Source organism: Vigna unguiculata, chromosome 3 (assembly GCF_004118075.2).
Source record: "Vigna unguiculata cultivar IT97K-499-35 chromosome 3, ASM411807v1, whole genome shotgun sequence".
Lineage (NCBI taxonomy): Eukaryota > Viridiplantae > Streptophyta > Magnoliopsida > Fabales > Fabaceae > Vigna > Vigna unguiculata.
This window is the reverse complement of record NC_040281.1, coordinates 54,409,127-54,424,327: the sequence shown is the minus strand read 5'-3', so window position 1 is coordinate 54,424,327 and position 15,201 is coordinate 54,409,127.

The window sequence follows — 15,201 nt, the reverse complement described above, 5'->3', positions numbered from 1 at the left end:
AGCCAAAATATCCTTTCAAAAAGGTTCTACTCATTTGTTGGATGACCAAGTTCTTTAGGAAGATCCCTGTCTTCCTGCCTTTTCTTTTCTTTATGCTCGTGTTCAGCCTTTAACTCAGCATTTCGTCGCGCACTTTCTCTTTCAATCCTTCTTTCACTACATGTGTGAAAATTTATCGTCCTCTTTTCTTTTCTATTTGTTCTGATCCCATGTCACTCGAGTGACATTGTTTAGGGTATATCACCATGCATCCGAAGTATTGTCCGCTTTGGAGTGAGACTCTATCATAGTTTTGTCTTTAAAAGACGTCTCAGTGGGTGGAAAAAGGAAGAGGTAATTAAATCGTCTTAGGCTTCAACTTCTAAGTGATGTGGGATTATTGGATGCGGTAGAAACATAAGCCCCTAGTCGAGGTCTAAGGGAAATGAGCAGGTCATCCCCATTGGAGGACTTAAGGGACCGACGGTTTGCATGTAGAACCTCGATACCGACCCCACGGTTGTGCCAATTGTTACGACAAAAGGTGTACCGTCCTGGTCGTTCAGGACCAGACCTGATTCATGAAGATGGATAAGAGGTCCCAAAACTGACCTAAAGTTTGTGCACCAAGGAATTGGACCTAAGTTTGTCTTGTTACTAGTTGATATTTTATTAAGATATTTTGTATAAAAGAGCTATTTTGGTAGTTAGTTATTATTTTTGTAACTACTTCGTCTATAAATTAAAGGTTAACTCTCAAGGTCAGGAAAAACTATTTTCTGACCTAAATGCTTTAATGTTTCATGTTTTGTTTCGATAATAACACTCAAATTTTATTGTAACACTATTCTATCTTGGAATATTCACATGCAATTTCATCTCAATATTTGACTTCACTCAAATAAAAAAATATAGCCTAAAACAAAGAGACATTATGCCCCTCAAATAGAAAAAAAAATGTCAACCAAAATACTAATCTTTCTAAAAGGAGGAAAAACAACAATAAAAAAAAATAGAAACAATAACTATTAAAGACATCAATATTTTAACGTGAGAAGATTCTCACAAAAAATAAAAATTACAAACACAAACTACTCGATCAAGCTTTACTTTACTAAAATTAAATATAGATACAAGAAAATTAGATTAAATACACGAACAAGTATTTATAACCAGACATTATATCAAAGTAATAAAGATTTCAAATTTGAATAATAAAGAAAAAGTATTAAAATAAAGCAACTGTACAAACTTATTTTTTCGACCAAAACTTTTACTTCATAATTCTAACGGTTAAAGTGAATAACAATGTCACAAAACTTCTATCCAATTTTCAACCTAACTTAGTAATGAAAGAAATAGTAATAATAATTTATATAATTGTACTGTCTAGGGAATAACTGACATCAATATATGATCATTTTGATTTCGACTCGATAAAGATTTGTCATAAAACGATGAGTTTCATTAAGATCTATCATAAACCAAGGTGACTTTCCAAGATTTGGGTCGGTCCTAAAGTGGATAGAAGACCGGCCTTGAGGAAGGTTATAGGTCCAAACCTAAAGAAACATCGACAAAACTAGAGTCCAAGCAAAGAAAGGGTGTTGGGCCGACCTTGAGGAAGGTTATAGGCCTAAGCTTGAATAGTCTCCGACTAAGTCAGAGTTCAACCAAAAAAAGGGTGTTGGACCTTGAGGAAGGTTATGAGTCGACTTCAACAAATAAGAAGTCAAACAAGGAAATGGTGTTGGACTGACTTCGAGAAAGGATGTAGGCTGACTTCAAGCCTAATCACAAACTCTATACCTTCGAAAAGACCATATAAAACGTTTCCTTGTAATATTAATTTTCTGCCCAAAAACCAGATGTAATAATAATTTACCCACCCTCAAATTTCAAGGGGAAAGTGGGAATCTGAGATGCAAACTCCCTTTGTTTTCTTATATATACGAAGGTTCATCTCAAGGGGAAGAATAGACTCAATCCTTACTAATATCTGACTTGGATATAGATATCAAAATTTAATTTCTACCCTCCCAATTGATTATCTAGTTTAGTTGCGGGAACAATAATTATATGTTGCTTGGTTATACGAACAAATTTTTGTACTTTCTTTCTCCCAAATGTTACAAAAAATAACATTTTTTTTATCTCAAAAAGATCTCTCCGCTCGACTTAAGTGAGATACAATGGATTTGATTTAAGTCTTTTTCTGTAGACACATAATTAGAAACCTAACCAACACCTCCCTCTATGAATTACTCGTGAATTAAACAGTATATAAAACAATATAAGATAATTATATGTGCGATGTTTCATGACTTTTACAATATAATAAAATGCAAAATATATATATATATATATATATATATATATATAAACATATTTTGGAAACTAAAAATGATTTTGTATTTGTCATGAAAGTACTTGTACCTATATTCCACAGAAGATGGCTTGTCTCAGAAAAGAAAATAGACATTTTTTTTAGAAATTGTTTATGCATTTCTAATTGGCACAATAATACATTCAATTTCTAGTAAGATGTACCTCTAAAATCATGAGATAATCTTTACAGATGTAATAGTTATCGTCCATTCCTAGACCATCAACTATATAATGAATAACAAATAATCTTCCACAACCGATCATAAACCTTATTTTGGACATTTTCATAAAAATTCTGTTAGGATCTTTCAAAAGAAAATTATTAGAGAAATTTAATACTAATGAGCATAAGTCTAATCACATAAGGGATTGACACCAGTATAAAAAGAATATTTTCATTAGAATAATTATGTAGAAAAATTATCAAGTATTTAGATAATTTATGATTTGATAGTAAATAATATTTAATAAAAATAAATTAAAATCTTAAGTTGTATTTTTCTACTTATAAATATTAACTGTTAATATATAAATCCTATTTACTTAAATTTCATCTATTTATTCATAACTCTTTTCACTTTCTTTTTTACCGTTAAAGTAATGATGAGAGTCTGAAACAAAACAAGAAGGTCACACTACAGTTTATTGTAAAAAAAGTATTAAATGGACTGAACATTTAAATCGATCAAGTTGTTCCTTTGTTCACCTCCTTCTTCTTTTTTTCTTTCTTTTTATTTCATGCACTCCTATACCACTCATAAACTTTAAATTATTTTTCATTAAAAAGATATAAAAAAGTAAAAAAATACATTGTAACTCTTTTTTTTAATATATTTATGTGATTAAAAATATAATTCTATATCCAAAAATACATTTTAAATTACAAAAGTTAAAATGTATTTGAAAAATATATTTTTAGAATTATATAATTCAAAATATATTTAAAATTATATAATTAAAAATGTAGTTTTGAATTAAAAACACATTTAAAATTAAATAATATAAAATTTATTTTGTATTAAATATAACTAAACATTTAAATTCAATAATTTATTAGTATAATTTATTTATAAGTCTAAATCCAAATTTTATTTCTTGATATATTTTAATTTTGTTCATAATGTGTTTTTCTCCACACAGTAAACAGGAAAATATTAGTTTTTAATTTTTTATAATTATTTTATTTGAATTAAGACTCTATTTTTAAAAACTACTTAAACCTATGATTCAAAAAATTATAAATAATATATTTATTTTAATTTATACAGACTAGTTATCAAGACCAAAAACTAGCAGTCATATAAAGCAGGACCGCCCAAAATGTAACTGATTTTGCATTATGAAGCAAACTTATAATTCCTAAAAAGTTATCAAATATAATTAAATTAAAACACAAAGTGGTGAGGTGAAAAACTACAGATGTAAATTAAATTAAAAAAAAAAAAGCGAAGTTGTTATTTAAAAATGCAACTTTTTGTTTATGTTACAAAATATTTTTAATAAAACTTACCCACTTTTGTAATTTAAGATAAAATTGTTCTATTTGTATAAAATGTGAATTGTCCAAGCATCAATAATCCTATATATTTCCGATTTTTATATTGCCAAAGTCATATTTATTTTAGAATCCGTGCAATTGATTAATGTTTACAATAAGTTACATGTTATTCTGTTAAATAGGTGTTTTTAAAAAAAAAAAACAAAAAATCATCAAAATTGGGTAAATTTTTAAAAATTTACACAGCTAAATAAGTCATTTTTTTGAAAAGAAGTTATGTTTTCTAAACAAGATTTTAGATCAATAAAAAAGAAGTCGTACTTTAAAAACATAATTTTTTTAATTTTCTTTGACTTTTATGGAAATCATGATTTAACAAGACAAATTCATTTTTTATTTCTGGTTTTATAGAATTCATACATATATAGTATAATTTCTTCTTTATGTTTTTTAAATTTTTATATAAACATAATTTTTATTTTAAAATATATTTAATAATTTGATCAATTATTTTTTTTATTTTATAGTGGGTGTTTTTTTTTATCTGAAATAAAAAAGACTAATTGTAAAACAATATAAAAAAAGGAGAATTTGTATGTTTCACTCACCATTCATTTAGAACGTATAAGTAGAAGAAAAAGGAAATCTGTATTTAAAACACAACTTTTATTTAACCGTACAACTATTGTGGAGCACGACTTCATCCTAACCAAATTTCAATTATATTATTGTGACATTTAAATAAAATTCAATGTAAAATATACATTTAAATAAATTTAATTTAGTTAAAAATATCAATTATAATATTAATTATAATAAAAATGTTATGGTAAAATTTATATAAAAATTAAATTTAGTATAGGGATGAAATTGATTTAGTTTTAAAAAAATTGAAACTAAATTGAAATAAAATAACAAATACAAATACCATATTGAGGACTGCCGCTACCACATCACACTTTTTCTTTCACGTGATATGTAAGATTTGTGGCCATTATTATTTTTAAAAAATTAAAAAAAAAATTAAAAAAATTAAAAATAAAAAAATCATGTGCTGACATGTAACACATAATTAACATTGTTAGTGTACTACTAACGGAAATTACCTCATTGCAACGATTTTTTCACAATAATAACCAAATTGAGTCAAATAAAAAAAAGAGAACCTAGTTAAGATTTCTTTACAAAAATTAGGATCTCTGAAATTATTTAACCTATAATTTACTTATGCATATAATTTTTTAAAATGTATTTATTTTAATAAATTTAAAAAAAAATTACACTTATTTTAATAAAACTATAAATTACAAGTTTTAGAATACAATAAAATGTATAAAAATTATATAAAGTTTAGTTTAATTATACATGCAGATTCCATAGAGACTGAAACTTTATAATATTACACGCATAAACATATACTTTTATTCAGATATATAATACACTATATGCATAGTATTCCCGATATCTCAGAAGCAAATGTCCAAACAACAATAGCAACAAATTCCAGCACAACTGCAAACAAATTAAATAAAATAAACATATATTAGTCACAAACTTTTAACTCAGTTGATAATTAAATAAAATAAATATAAGCAATATATATTCGAATGAAATAATTAAATTTATAACGAAATTGCACTCATCATGTTTCATCTATATAATTTTAAAATATATATTTATATTTTTTTTGTATTTTTTTATAAAACAACATTCGCATATTTTATATTACAAATAGTTATCGTGAGATTATTATCCAACAATAAATACTTTATCAGACGAGTACATATGATTAACTTTGTGATATCTAATTTAATTTAGGTAATTGTTAATGATTTTTCCTGTTTAAAGCATGTTTTAAAATTTTCTTTATATGTCTCCATTTATTCATTTATATTTGAAATTATTTTACATATCATTTTATTTGTTTACTTATCTTTTATAAGATTATAAATGTAATTTATCTAAAAAAAATTAAAAAATCCTAAGTCTAGGAAAACATTCTACAAACGACACAAGGTCCTGACTCAAGAAACTCTGTTTCAACGTCCTCCATTCTCAGCATTAGCAGAATCGTGGTTAACATCAGTCTCCGTCAACCAACGGTGTCTGACTCCGTCATGACGAAGACTCATAAGAAAGATTTTAAAAACATGTTTTACACTAACCATCACCTCTAATTATTGCCTTATAATACTATTGAAATATCCATTACTGAAACTGTTTTACTTTATTCCAGAATATATGATGAATGTGTAAAATGTAACTCAGGTGGGAAAAGTGATCCCATGATGAGTACTCTGACTTTAACTACATTCATGGTTTGTGTAAAAATTAACACTAATAATTTAGTCAAATTTCACTGTTAAATTCTCAAACAGGTAAATAAATTAAGAATATATGAACGATGAAGTTACCATCCTCTCCAAAAGCCATCACCCTTGAATTTGGTTTCTTCAACCTCATCCTCCATAATTATTACAGGTGGAGGTGGGGGAACTTGATAAGGACCTGGTGCACTGCCCTTTGACTCATTTGCTACACACAAACCCAACCAAACACAACATGTATTACAATAACACTGCACAACTTCAAAATAGTTGATTTCAAGAGAAATTAATGTGCATGTTATTACCTTGAGGCTGGTTTTGATCGTGACTCATTTTCAGTGTTTGGAGAATGTTGTTTTCTTTTAGGGTTGTTGTATCCTTCTGCAGTAACAAGAAAAGCTAGAGAAACACAAGTTGGAGACGAAAGGTTTTATTTATTATGAACAAGGTTGAAATGAAATGGTTATAACTTTAATAAAGGTGGTGCAGAGGGATTAATATCTTATTACTTTTGTGGAGTAGTTGAATTTGATGATAAGATCGATCCACTTTATCATACTGTGTATTCGTCCAAAGTAGATTACGGATAAAGGTGGTCATTTTTTAAGACAAATCATAAAATTAAACCTCCATATAGGGTAAACTTGTTACATTTTCATATAATGTTAGTTAAAGTATTCTAATGTCTACATAATTATTAAAAGATTTCTTCAAATTCCCATAAACATCATTAATCTTGTGATAACATGAAAGATTAATTCTCATTTAGTTGCGATGAACGCATGTGACATTCTACTTTTTTATTTTCAAAAATCATAATTTACTTTTGTTAGACTGGTGCAATGTTTTTGATTAAATTAGTAAAGTTAAAATTTAAGTAGTGTCAAGTTATCGACGCTTATTTTTCAATATAGTTTTGTTAAACATAAACGCCGTAATTTTCAATAATAGTTTTGTCAAATATATATATATATATATATATATATATATATATATATATATATATATATATATATATATATATATAATTTCTTCTATAATTAATTTATTATATGCACAAATTTAGTTTGTTTGAAGTTGAGATTAAGTTGTTGTTACATGTAAACTTTAGTTTTCTATTTGAGATTTAATATATGAGAATTTATGTAGTTTATTTTTTTATATAAGCAAATCCTAATTAATGTATTTTTATTTTATTTTATACCGGATATAATATGTTAAAAGGCATATCAACGATAAGATTACAAAAGCTCATATGCTGCTTAAGGTTATCTATTTTTTGTCTATTTATAATAAGCTACAACCATTGGTAGAACTGTGATCTATATATACAGTTATTAGGATAATTGTAGCCTATAAATAATAATAATAAACTACAATTATTGAAAATTTTGTAACTAATAATAAACTACGATTTCAATTGTAGTAAAAAAAAAAATTGTTTTAGATTACGAACCGATAATCATTAAGTAACCCTAAAATAACTATAATTTATGGCTTATGTTACACTCTCGTGAATTATTTTATTTAGGTAATTTGATGTATTTGGTGCATGCATGCGTCAAAAGGTGGACGTTAGATGCAAAGAGGAGATCTAATCTGTGTTTTTTTAAGGGCAGAAAATCACGATACAGCGTGCTTTAATCACTGTAATTATCTAACCACTCTTCAGTAGCCGCACTTTTGGACTCTATAAATTTATTAGATTTAAGCTTTGACCTGAATTTTTTTTTTCATTACTTATATCACATAAATTAAAAAAATTAAACATATTTATGAAGGCTTGTGTATTCCAAAGCCATGACTAAAAAACATAAAATTTGAATTCATTGCACCAGCCTCTATATATGGATTCATCACATTTTTATCTGCTCACACGTGAGGATAATTCTCATTGTGATTCCTGTTATCGTGTTGGTTATTAATAGTTGAATAATGTATTCTAATAGTAGTCCAATAATGTCTTAACTTTAGTATGGTAATTTGTAGATAATCTTTTTAATCTAAGTGTTCCTTTAATCTTTCAGCTGACATACTCGACATGGATACCGATTGTCCTAGTGATAACAGCAATAATCGGTCGGCTAGATTTCCCTAGGCCGGACAGGATGTGCGAAAGCTTTTGAATTATATTGACAATGATAAAAAGAAAACTATCAGTAAAAGTGTTAGGAATCCAAGTGTGAGTCTAAGTCTCACATTAACTAAAAATGAGAAAGTAGAACACTATATGAAAATAAAGACCCATAAACCCATTGTCTTAAGGTTTTAGGTTGAGAGTGGTGTCAATGTTTTATGTAGTTAGACTTAAGTCTTGTGTTGTATCTCTCCAGTAAAATCTCCTCCTCTATAAAACCTAACAAAAAGAATAACAGAAGAAAAAAAAATCAATCTTTGACAAAAATAGGATAGTTAAATAACATCTACTTCGTTGTGCAAAATAAAATGGTAGATGAATTTCTTATCGATAATATGATTATTTACATTGAAAAAAATAAAAAGCTAAAAATGTTAATACCAATTCAATTATTAATGAGTTCCAAAACCTGACAGAAGAAAGACGATTCTTTATGTGTGATTTATTTTTTAATTACAACTATATAAATTATATATTCAATTTTATTTTATTAATTAGTTATAATAATTAAATATATAAATTTAAAGTATATTATTTTGACTCCCTTATCAAGTTACCATTTCTCATTTTACGATACATTTCTGTTTTATATTTTTTTCTTTGTTGATTCTCACTGCTCATTTTCGTACGATATTTTCAAGTATGTGATGTTTGATGAATGGTGTTATAAGAGTATATATATCATTGTGGAAAAACATGTTTGTTTTCCATGTGATATTTTTAGATGTTGTATGTGATGTTTGACAAACGACTCTATAGGTAAATAATCAAAAGTGATTTTATTACGTGGATATTTATTTTTAAAAACATCATATCTTGCATTTATAAACTGTGTTTTTTTTCTGTGAACTTATATGAGATTAAATATATATATTATTCGTAAATATATGTTTAAATGAACGCACTATCTAATTTCTATTGTAACTGTGATTACCGATAATCATATTTTCATGTGGCAGTAATTTTAGAGGCATTAGAACTATAAAATATTTATATGAATATTTGCAATTATATAAATGTTCGTAGATAGTCCAAAAGTATTAAATGTTTCAGGTACATATTTTATTTATAATGTTGTTGATGAATTTTTACGAGGTTTAATTACAATCCAATGACTTTCTAACTTTGTTTAATTAATGTGATAATTTATGAATCATCCTTCTAATCTTATCTTTATACTGGCCGAACAATTTAAGGAGTCGGTTTCGACAACAATCGTCTTTAAGTCGATCGATTGAAATTCTAGCTGTCATGTACATACAGTAATATATTCTTTCGCCAAAAACAGTGAGGATTTGTATCTCGAAATGTTTTGCACATGTTTTTTATAATAAGTACTTTGGTGAATTTTATTATACCATTTAATGTGCATAAATAATCAAAATTTATTAAAAAGTTGGTCTCTTGTAGATTTTACCTGCCTTCAACAGATCATTTGATAATTGGGTTTAGTTTTAGTTAAGAGAAATTTTGATAGAGATTAACTTTAAATTTAATTGAATCTCACAAAAAAAATATTTTTTGTAAGAAAAAATTTACTTTCATTTGTATTATATTAATAAATAAATTTTAATACTAACTCAATCCTACACAATCCGTTTGAAAGACGATATTTGCAATAATTTATATATTGTAAATTCGTCTTATTTTTAATTGATGTAAGATTTCCAACACATACCTCTCACACCAAAGTATATATACATATCAAACGTAAATTAAACATTAAACATTAATGGATAGTTCGATAGTAGGTGACATAATAGACTCAATAAATAACAAATTTTGTTAAGATAAGTTCAAATTTAATATTTTTGAAAAGTAAATTTTAAGTTTAACTAAATCTTACAAAATCAGTTTCTAATGTGAAATATGTACTCGTATATATATTAAAAATTTATTTTATCTTTAGTCAATATAAGATCTTAAATATATTATTATTTAGTTATGATGGATGTAACCATTATAGTCAAAATAAAATTAAAAGAAAAAACACTTTTGTAAAAATGTTTATGTTTTGAGTAGGAAATACTAATTTTATTTATATTTAGACACTTTAATATCGTAATAATGTATCGCGAGTACATTGTAATAAAGATTTTGGAATGAATTGTGAGATTGCAAATTTGATTAAATTATTGCTTTAAATTGACTTGACATATTTGATTGAATTGTTGTTTTAAATCGACTTGACTCTTATCAAGCCCGAAATTTATGACTAATAGCATTTGCTCGTTAATTTTATTATTTGAGTTTTTCATGAATTGTTTCAAAGGTTAAATGTAAAATGTATGTTTATTTTTTATTTTTTTACGAGAGTTATATCAAACAATGTATTTGAATATAATATATGGTTGGGAAAATGTTATATTTTATAAAATAACATTTCTTAATTCTATTTTTATTCCAGAGTTTTATTTTAAAAATGTTTACCTATATTTATTATAAATATTTAGTATATTTTAATTAAAGTTAGAGAAAATATATGACAGGTATAGGTGTCCACTATTTTTATTATAATAAAAAATAAAATATAAATAATTCTTATCATAATTATTAAAAAATATTATTAAATTTATTAAAAGATATGCTCGTAAAAGATAATCATAAAATATATGGTTTTAATAATTTGATGATACATAACTTTTTTTAATGGTTAATAATTAATTAGAACTAAAAATAATTACAAAACATAAAGAATAAAATAATAAAATAAATTATACTAATAAAAATACAATCGACACTAAAACAATTTTATAAAGGAAATATTTTAATAGATATAAAGTAATAAGAAAAAAAGTTATATCTAATTTGGTTTTGTTTTGTTTTATTGAAAACCCATATCCAATAAGTGAATGGCAGGTGTTGTATATTGTAATTAATGGATATGATTCTTGAAGGAGAATTTACAGCTGGATGCCACATATTCACTAAAGCAATTGGCTTAAAATGGGACAAGTGTACTTTGATTGCAATGTCACAAATGCCTTACAGATATACGTCAAGGTTTTGACTTTTCAGCTTCTCGATTATGACCTGTGTTCTATGTTTTAATATCAACTTTTTTGTTATTCCTGCTTTTTACCAGATTCAACATAACCAGTTCATTGAATTAAATCATTACTTCCTAACACAGATATGTTAGGAGATCAATGAAGATCGAATCGGGAGATTTGGGAGAAAATTAATTCAAGGTTTAAGTTTATGTTCTTTATTTTAAAAGCGTATTTACATGAGGCAGTTGATTCGAGGAAGAAGAAAATGATAAATTTGAATTAATTAAAGGATGAAATTTTTGTTGTTTATTTAAAGAAATTTAGAGATAAAAACGAGTGGATTTAGAAATAAAGATTTTTATAGATTTGATTGATTTGAAAAATTAAAAATTAAGTTTAATGAAAAAAAATCAAATTATTAAATTATCTTTAATTTGAAAAGTTGTGTAAATTTACAATGAGATGAATTTGAATTATTGTAGAAAAATATTTAAATGAATAAATTAAAATAACATATTTTAATAATAAAATATTATGATAAAAAAACATAAAATTAATAATTATTTTTTTAACTTTATTTTCTCATAATAACTTTTAAATTTTTTGTATTGTTTTTTTTTTAAACATTTTTTAAAAGTTAACATATACTGCAGTATAAAATGGTAGCAACACTTTAAGCTTCATGGAATTACTTAAGAAAAAAACAAAAACAAACAGAAAAGTTAATGGAAGGCATAATTATAATGTGTCTAATATCACATTCAAATCTTCATATAAGAGAGAATGAGAATATAAATTAATTATTTTATTCCTTCTTTTCCCCTTCCCTTAAATCCATTAAATTAAATAAATTAATCACCTCACAATCCATCATCTCATCTATGTGAACAATATTCACCTCAAATAAACATGCCCTAAATGCACTATTACAAACATAATGATCATTTACAAATTCATCTTCTTATACAATAAACATGTAGAAACAAACACATTGTGTTTGTTTTAGTGCATTTAAAGGTATGTGAATAGATGAATTTAAATAATGTAACATATTCTCATCCTATAAGTGTCGGGATTTGCAAGAATGCACTCTACATGCACTATGAAATGACAAAATAATCCCTTTTCTACTTTTCTACTTTTGAAAGAAAAGTTTCCTGCACCTACACATTGTAATAATAATAATTATTATTATTATAATAGTTATAATAATAAATTATACTTTTAAATTTTATTTTAATATAATTTTTACTATTTATATTTAAATTTATATCACAGTTATTTTCAAAAGCAAAATGATAATCATTTAAATTTATTTATTAAAACATTTTTTTTTAATTTATTAGACTCATTACATATACACAAACTATAATATCAAATTCACTCAAATCACATCATCTTTCTCTTAATTCAAACAACATCAAAATCTCTTCTTTATCCCTCAAATCCATCCACTCACCCTCAAATCTTCTTCCAAATCCAAACACACCCAAGAGATTTGAAGAGGTAAAAGTGAGTGAAATTAAAAGTAAATTTAATGAAAGTTTGTGAATGAGTTAATTGATGTGATAGATGAAAAATTAAGTTTAATTGGAAAAAAATAAGATTATCAAATAGGCATTGATGTTGACAGTAATTTAAAATTATATTTAGATGAGTTAGATTTATTTTATAAAAATTATTGAAATGTAAATTAAAAAAATGTATAATAATAATAATAATACAATATATTTACTTATTGAACTTTTTTTAGTGACTATTTGAAATGGACAGAAGTAAGAAAACATGTGAATCAACTTGAATTAAGAAAATGAAAAATAATCAAAGATATTACGATAATCTTATACAAATCATCTTCAAATTTTTACATATGAGAGGAGATAAAAAATAATAGAATTTTGTTATTCCTTCATTTTCCTCTCTTTTGAATCCTTACAGATGAACACTTCAATCATCCTCAAATCATTTCTTTCCTCCTCTCTCATCTCTCTAATCTAAACAGTATATATATATATATATATATATATATATATATATATATATATATATATATATATATATATATATATATATATATATATATATATATATTTATTTAAGTGAACAAAGTATAAAATTAATAAATATCTTTGAATTAAAATTATAAGTATGTTATAAATTTAACTATGGTAAAAAGGTGTTTTTTATATATTATATCTGAATATTATTTACATGTATTTAAAATAAATATGATTATATAAGTACTTCCCTCACATACACATAAAATTCTTTTAACAAAAATATTTAACTTTAAAGCAAAACTCTCATAAGGTTTAACTATTTTATCTTTATCTTTAAAGGAAAGTTACACCTCCATCTTTATTACTTATAAATTATATAAAATTTGGGATGCATCTCCATTCGTATTAGATGATAAGAATATTTGTACCTACCTTCACACTCGTGTTCGTGCTATTTTAAAGATGAAATAATTTTAAAAAATAAAATTACAACAAAAAAATATAATATATTATTAATTATTCAATATCAAATCACGTAAAGGTTTACATGTTTGATACTTGTATTTGAAAACGTCTCCTGTAAAAAACAAAATATTAAAAATTATTAAATGTAACGAAAACAAGGTTTGTGTTTTCTCGTATTCATTATGTATGTTGAGTTAATCAAACTGGTCCATATTTATTGATATTTTCTAGGTATGTGTTTGACATCAAGTTTCATGGTCATGCATGAACATTTCTTTTCTTAATCAAATATGTAACATTATTCCGTTAATAAATATTCACTCTCATATCTTAGTATAAATTTTCATATTTAATGATATCTTTCTTACAAATTTGTTATAAAATTTTACAATTTTTTTTCCAATAATTTTAATTGACAAATAATTATTTCGTAGATAATATTTTTTACAAAAATGTTATATTTAATTATATTTTTCTTACAAATTTATTATAAATTTTACAACAAAAGATTTTTTTTTATTTTTTTCTAAAAATTTTAGTTGACAAGTAATTATTTTATAGATAATTATTTTCAACAAAATTATAAAATTTGCAAGTATTTAAAAAAATTGTAAAAAATGTTATGTAGAATATTTTGCAAAAAAAGTAACAATTTTTTTTTACAAATTATTATTTACAAAAAAAAAATATTTCTTAAAAAATTAAAAAAGATTACAAAAAATTTTGTTATTTTAGTAGTGATATTTGACTAACACATAAATTTTAATCATCATTTATTATATTTTATAAAATTTGGTAACATTTCACATTAGTTTTTATTTTTTATGTGACAAAAATTGAAAACAATAACATCAGGTTATCCATAACCGAATATATATATCCAAAAATTAACACAAAAATACATCACAACCGATAATTTCATAATATATATGAAATATAGATTAAAATATACGTAAATAAACTATTAAAAAGTATTTAATATTTTCAAGTTGTTCAATTGTTGATTCAGGATTTAATACAATAAACTATTATAGTAATTTGTTATCTTGTTTTATATAAAAGAAAATCATGTAAACAATTTCAATTGGAGATAATACTTAAATATTTATATTTAACCTTAAATGAAAAATCCAGGTTCACTCAGTATAACATATCACACAAATCATTTCAAATTTGAAGTATATATCTCCCAAAAGATACTATACCTGACAAGAAAAGGTTTAACATTCTTTATATTAATACATTACAAAGAAAATGTTTCGTTAACCATTAATTTTAATAATAAAAAGTGGTTAGTCACTTTGGTAAGTAATTTAAGATAACAATTTATAAAATAAAAAATTATTAATTGTTAAAAATAGTTAATTGTGAATAAAAAATTATAATTAATTTCTAAATTGATTTATAAAATTTA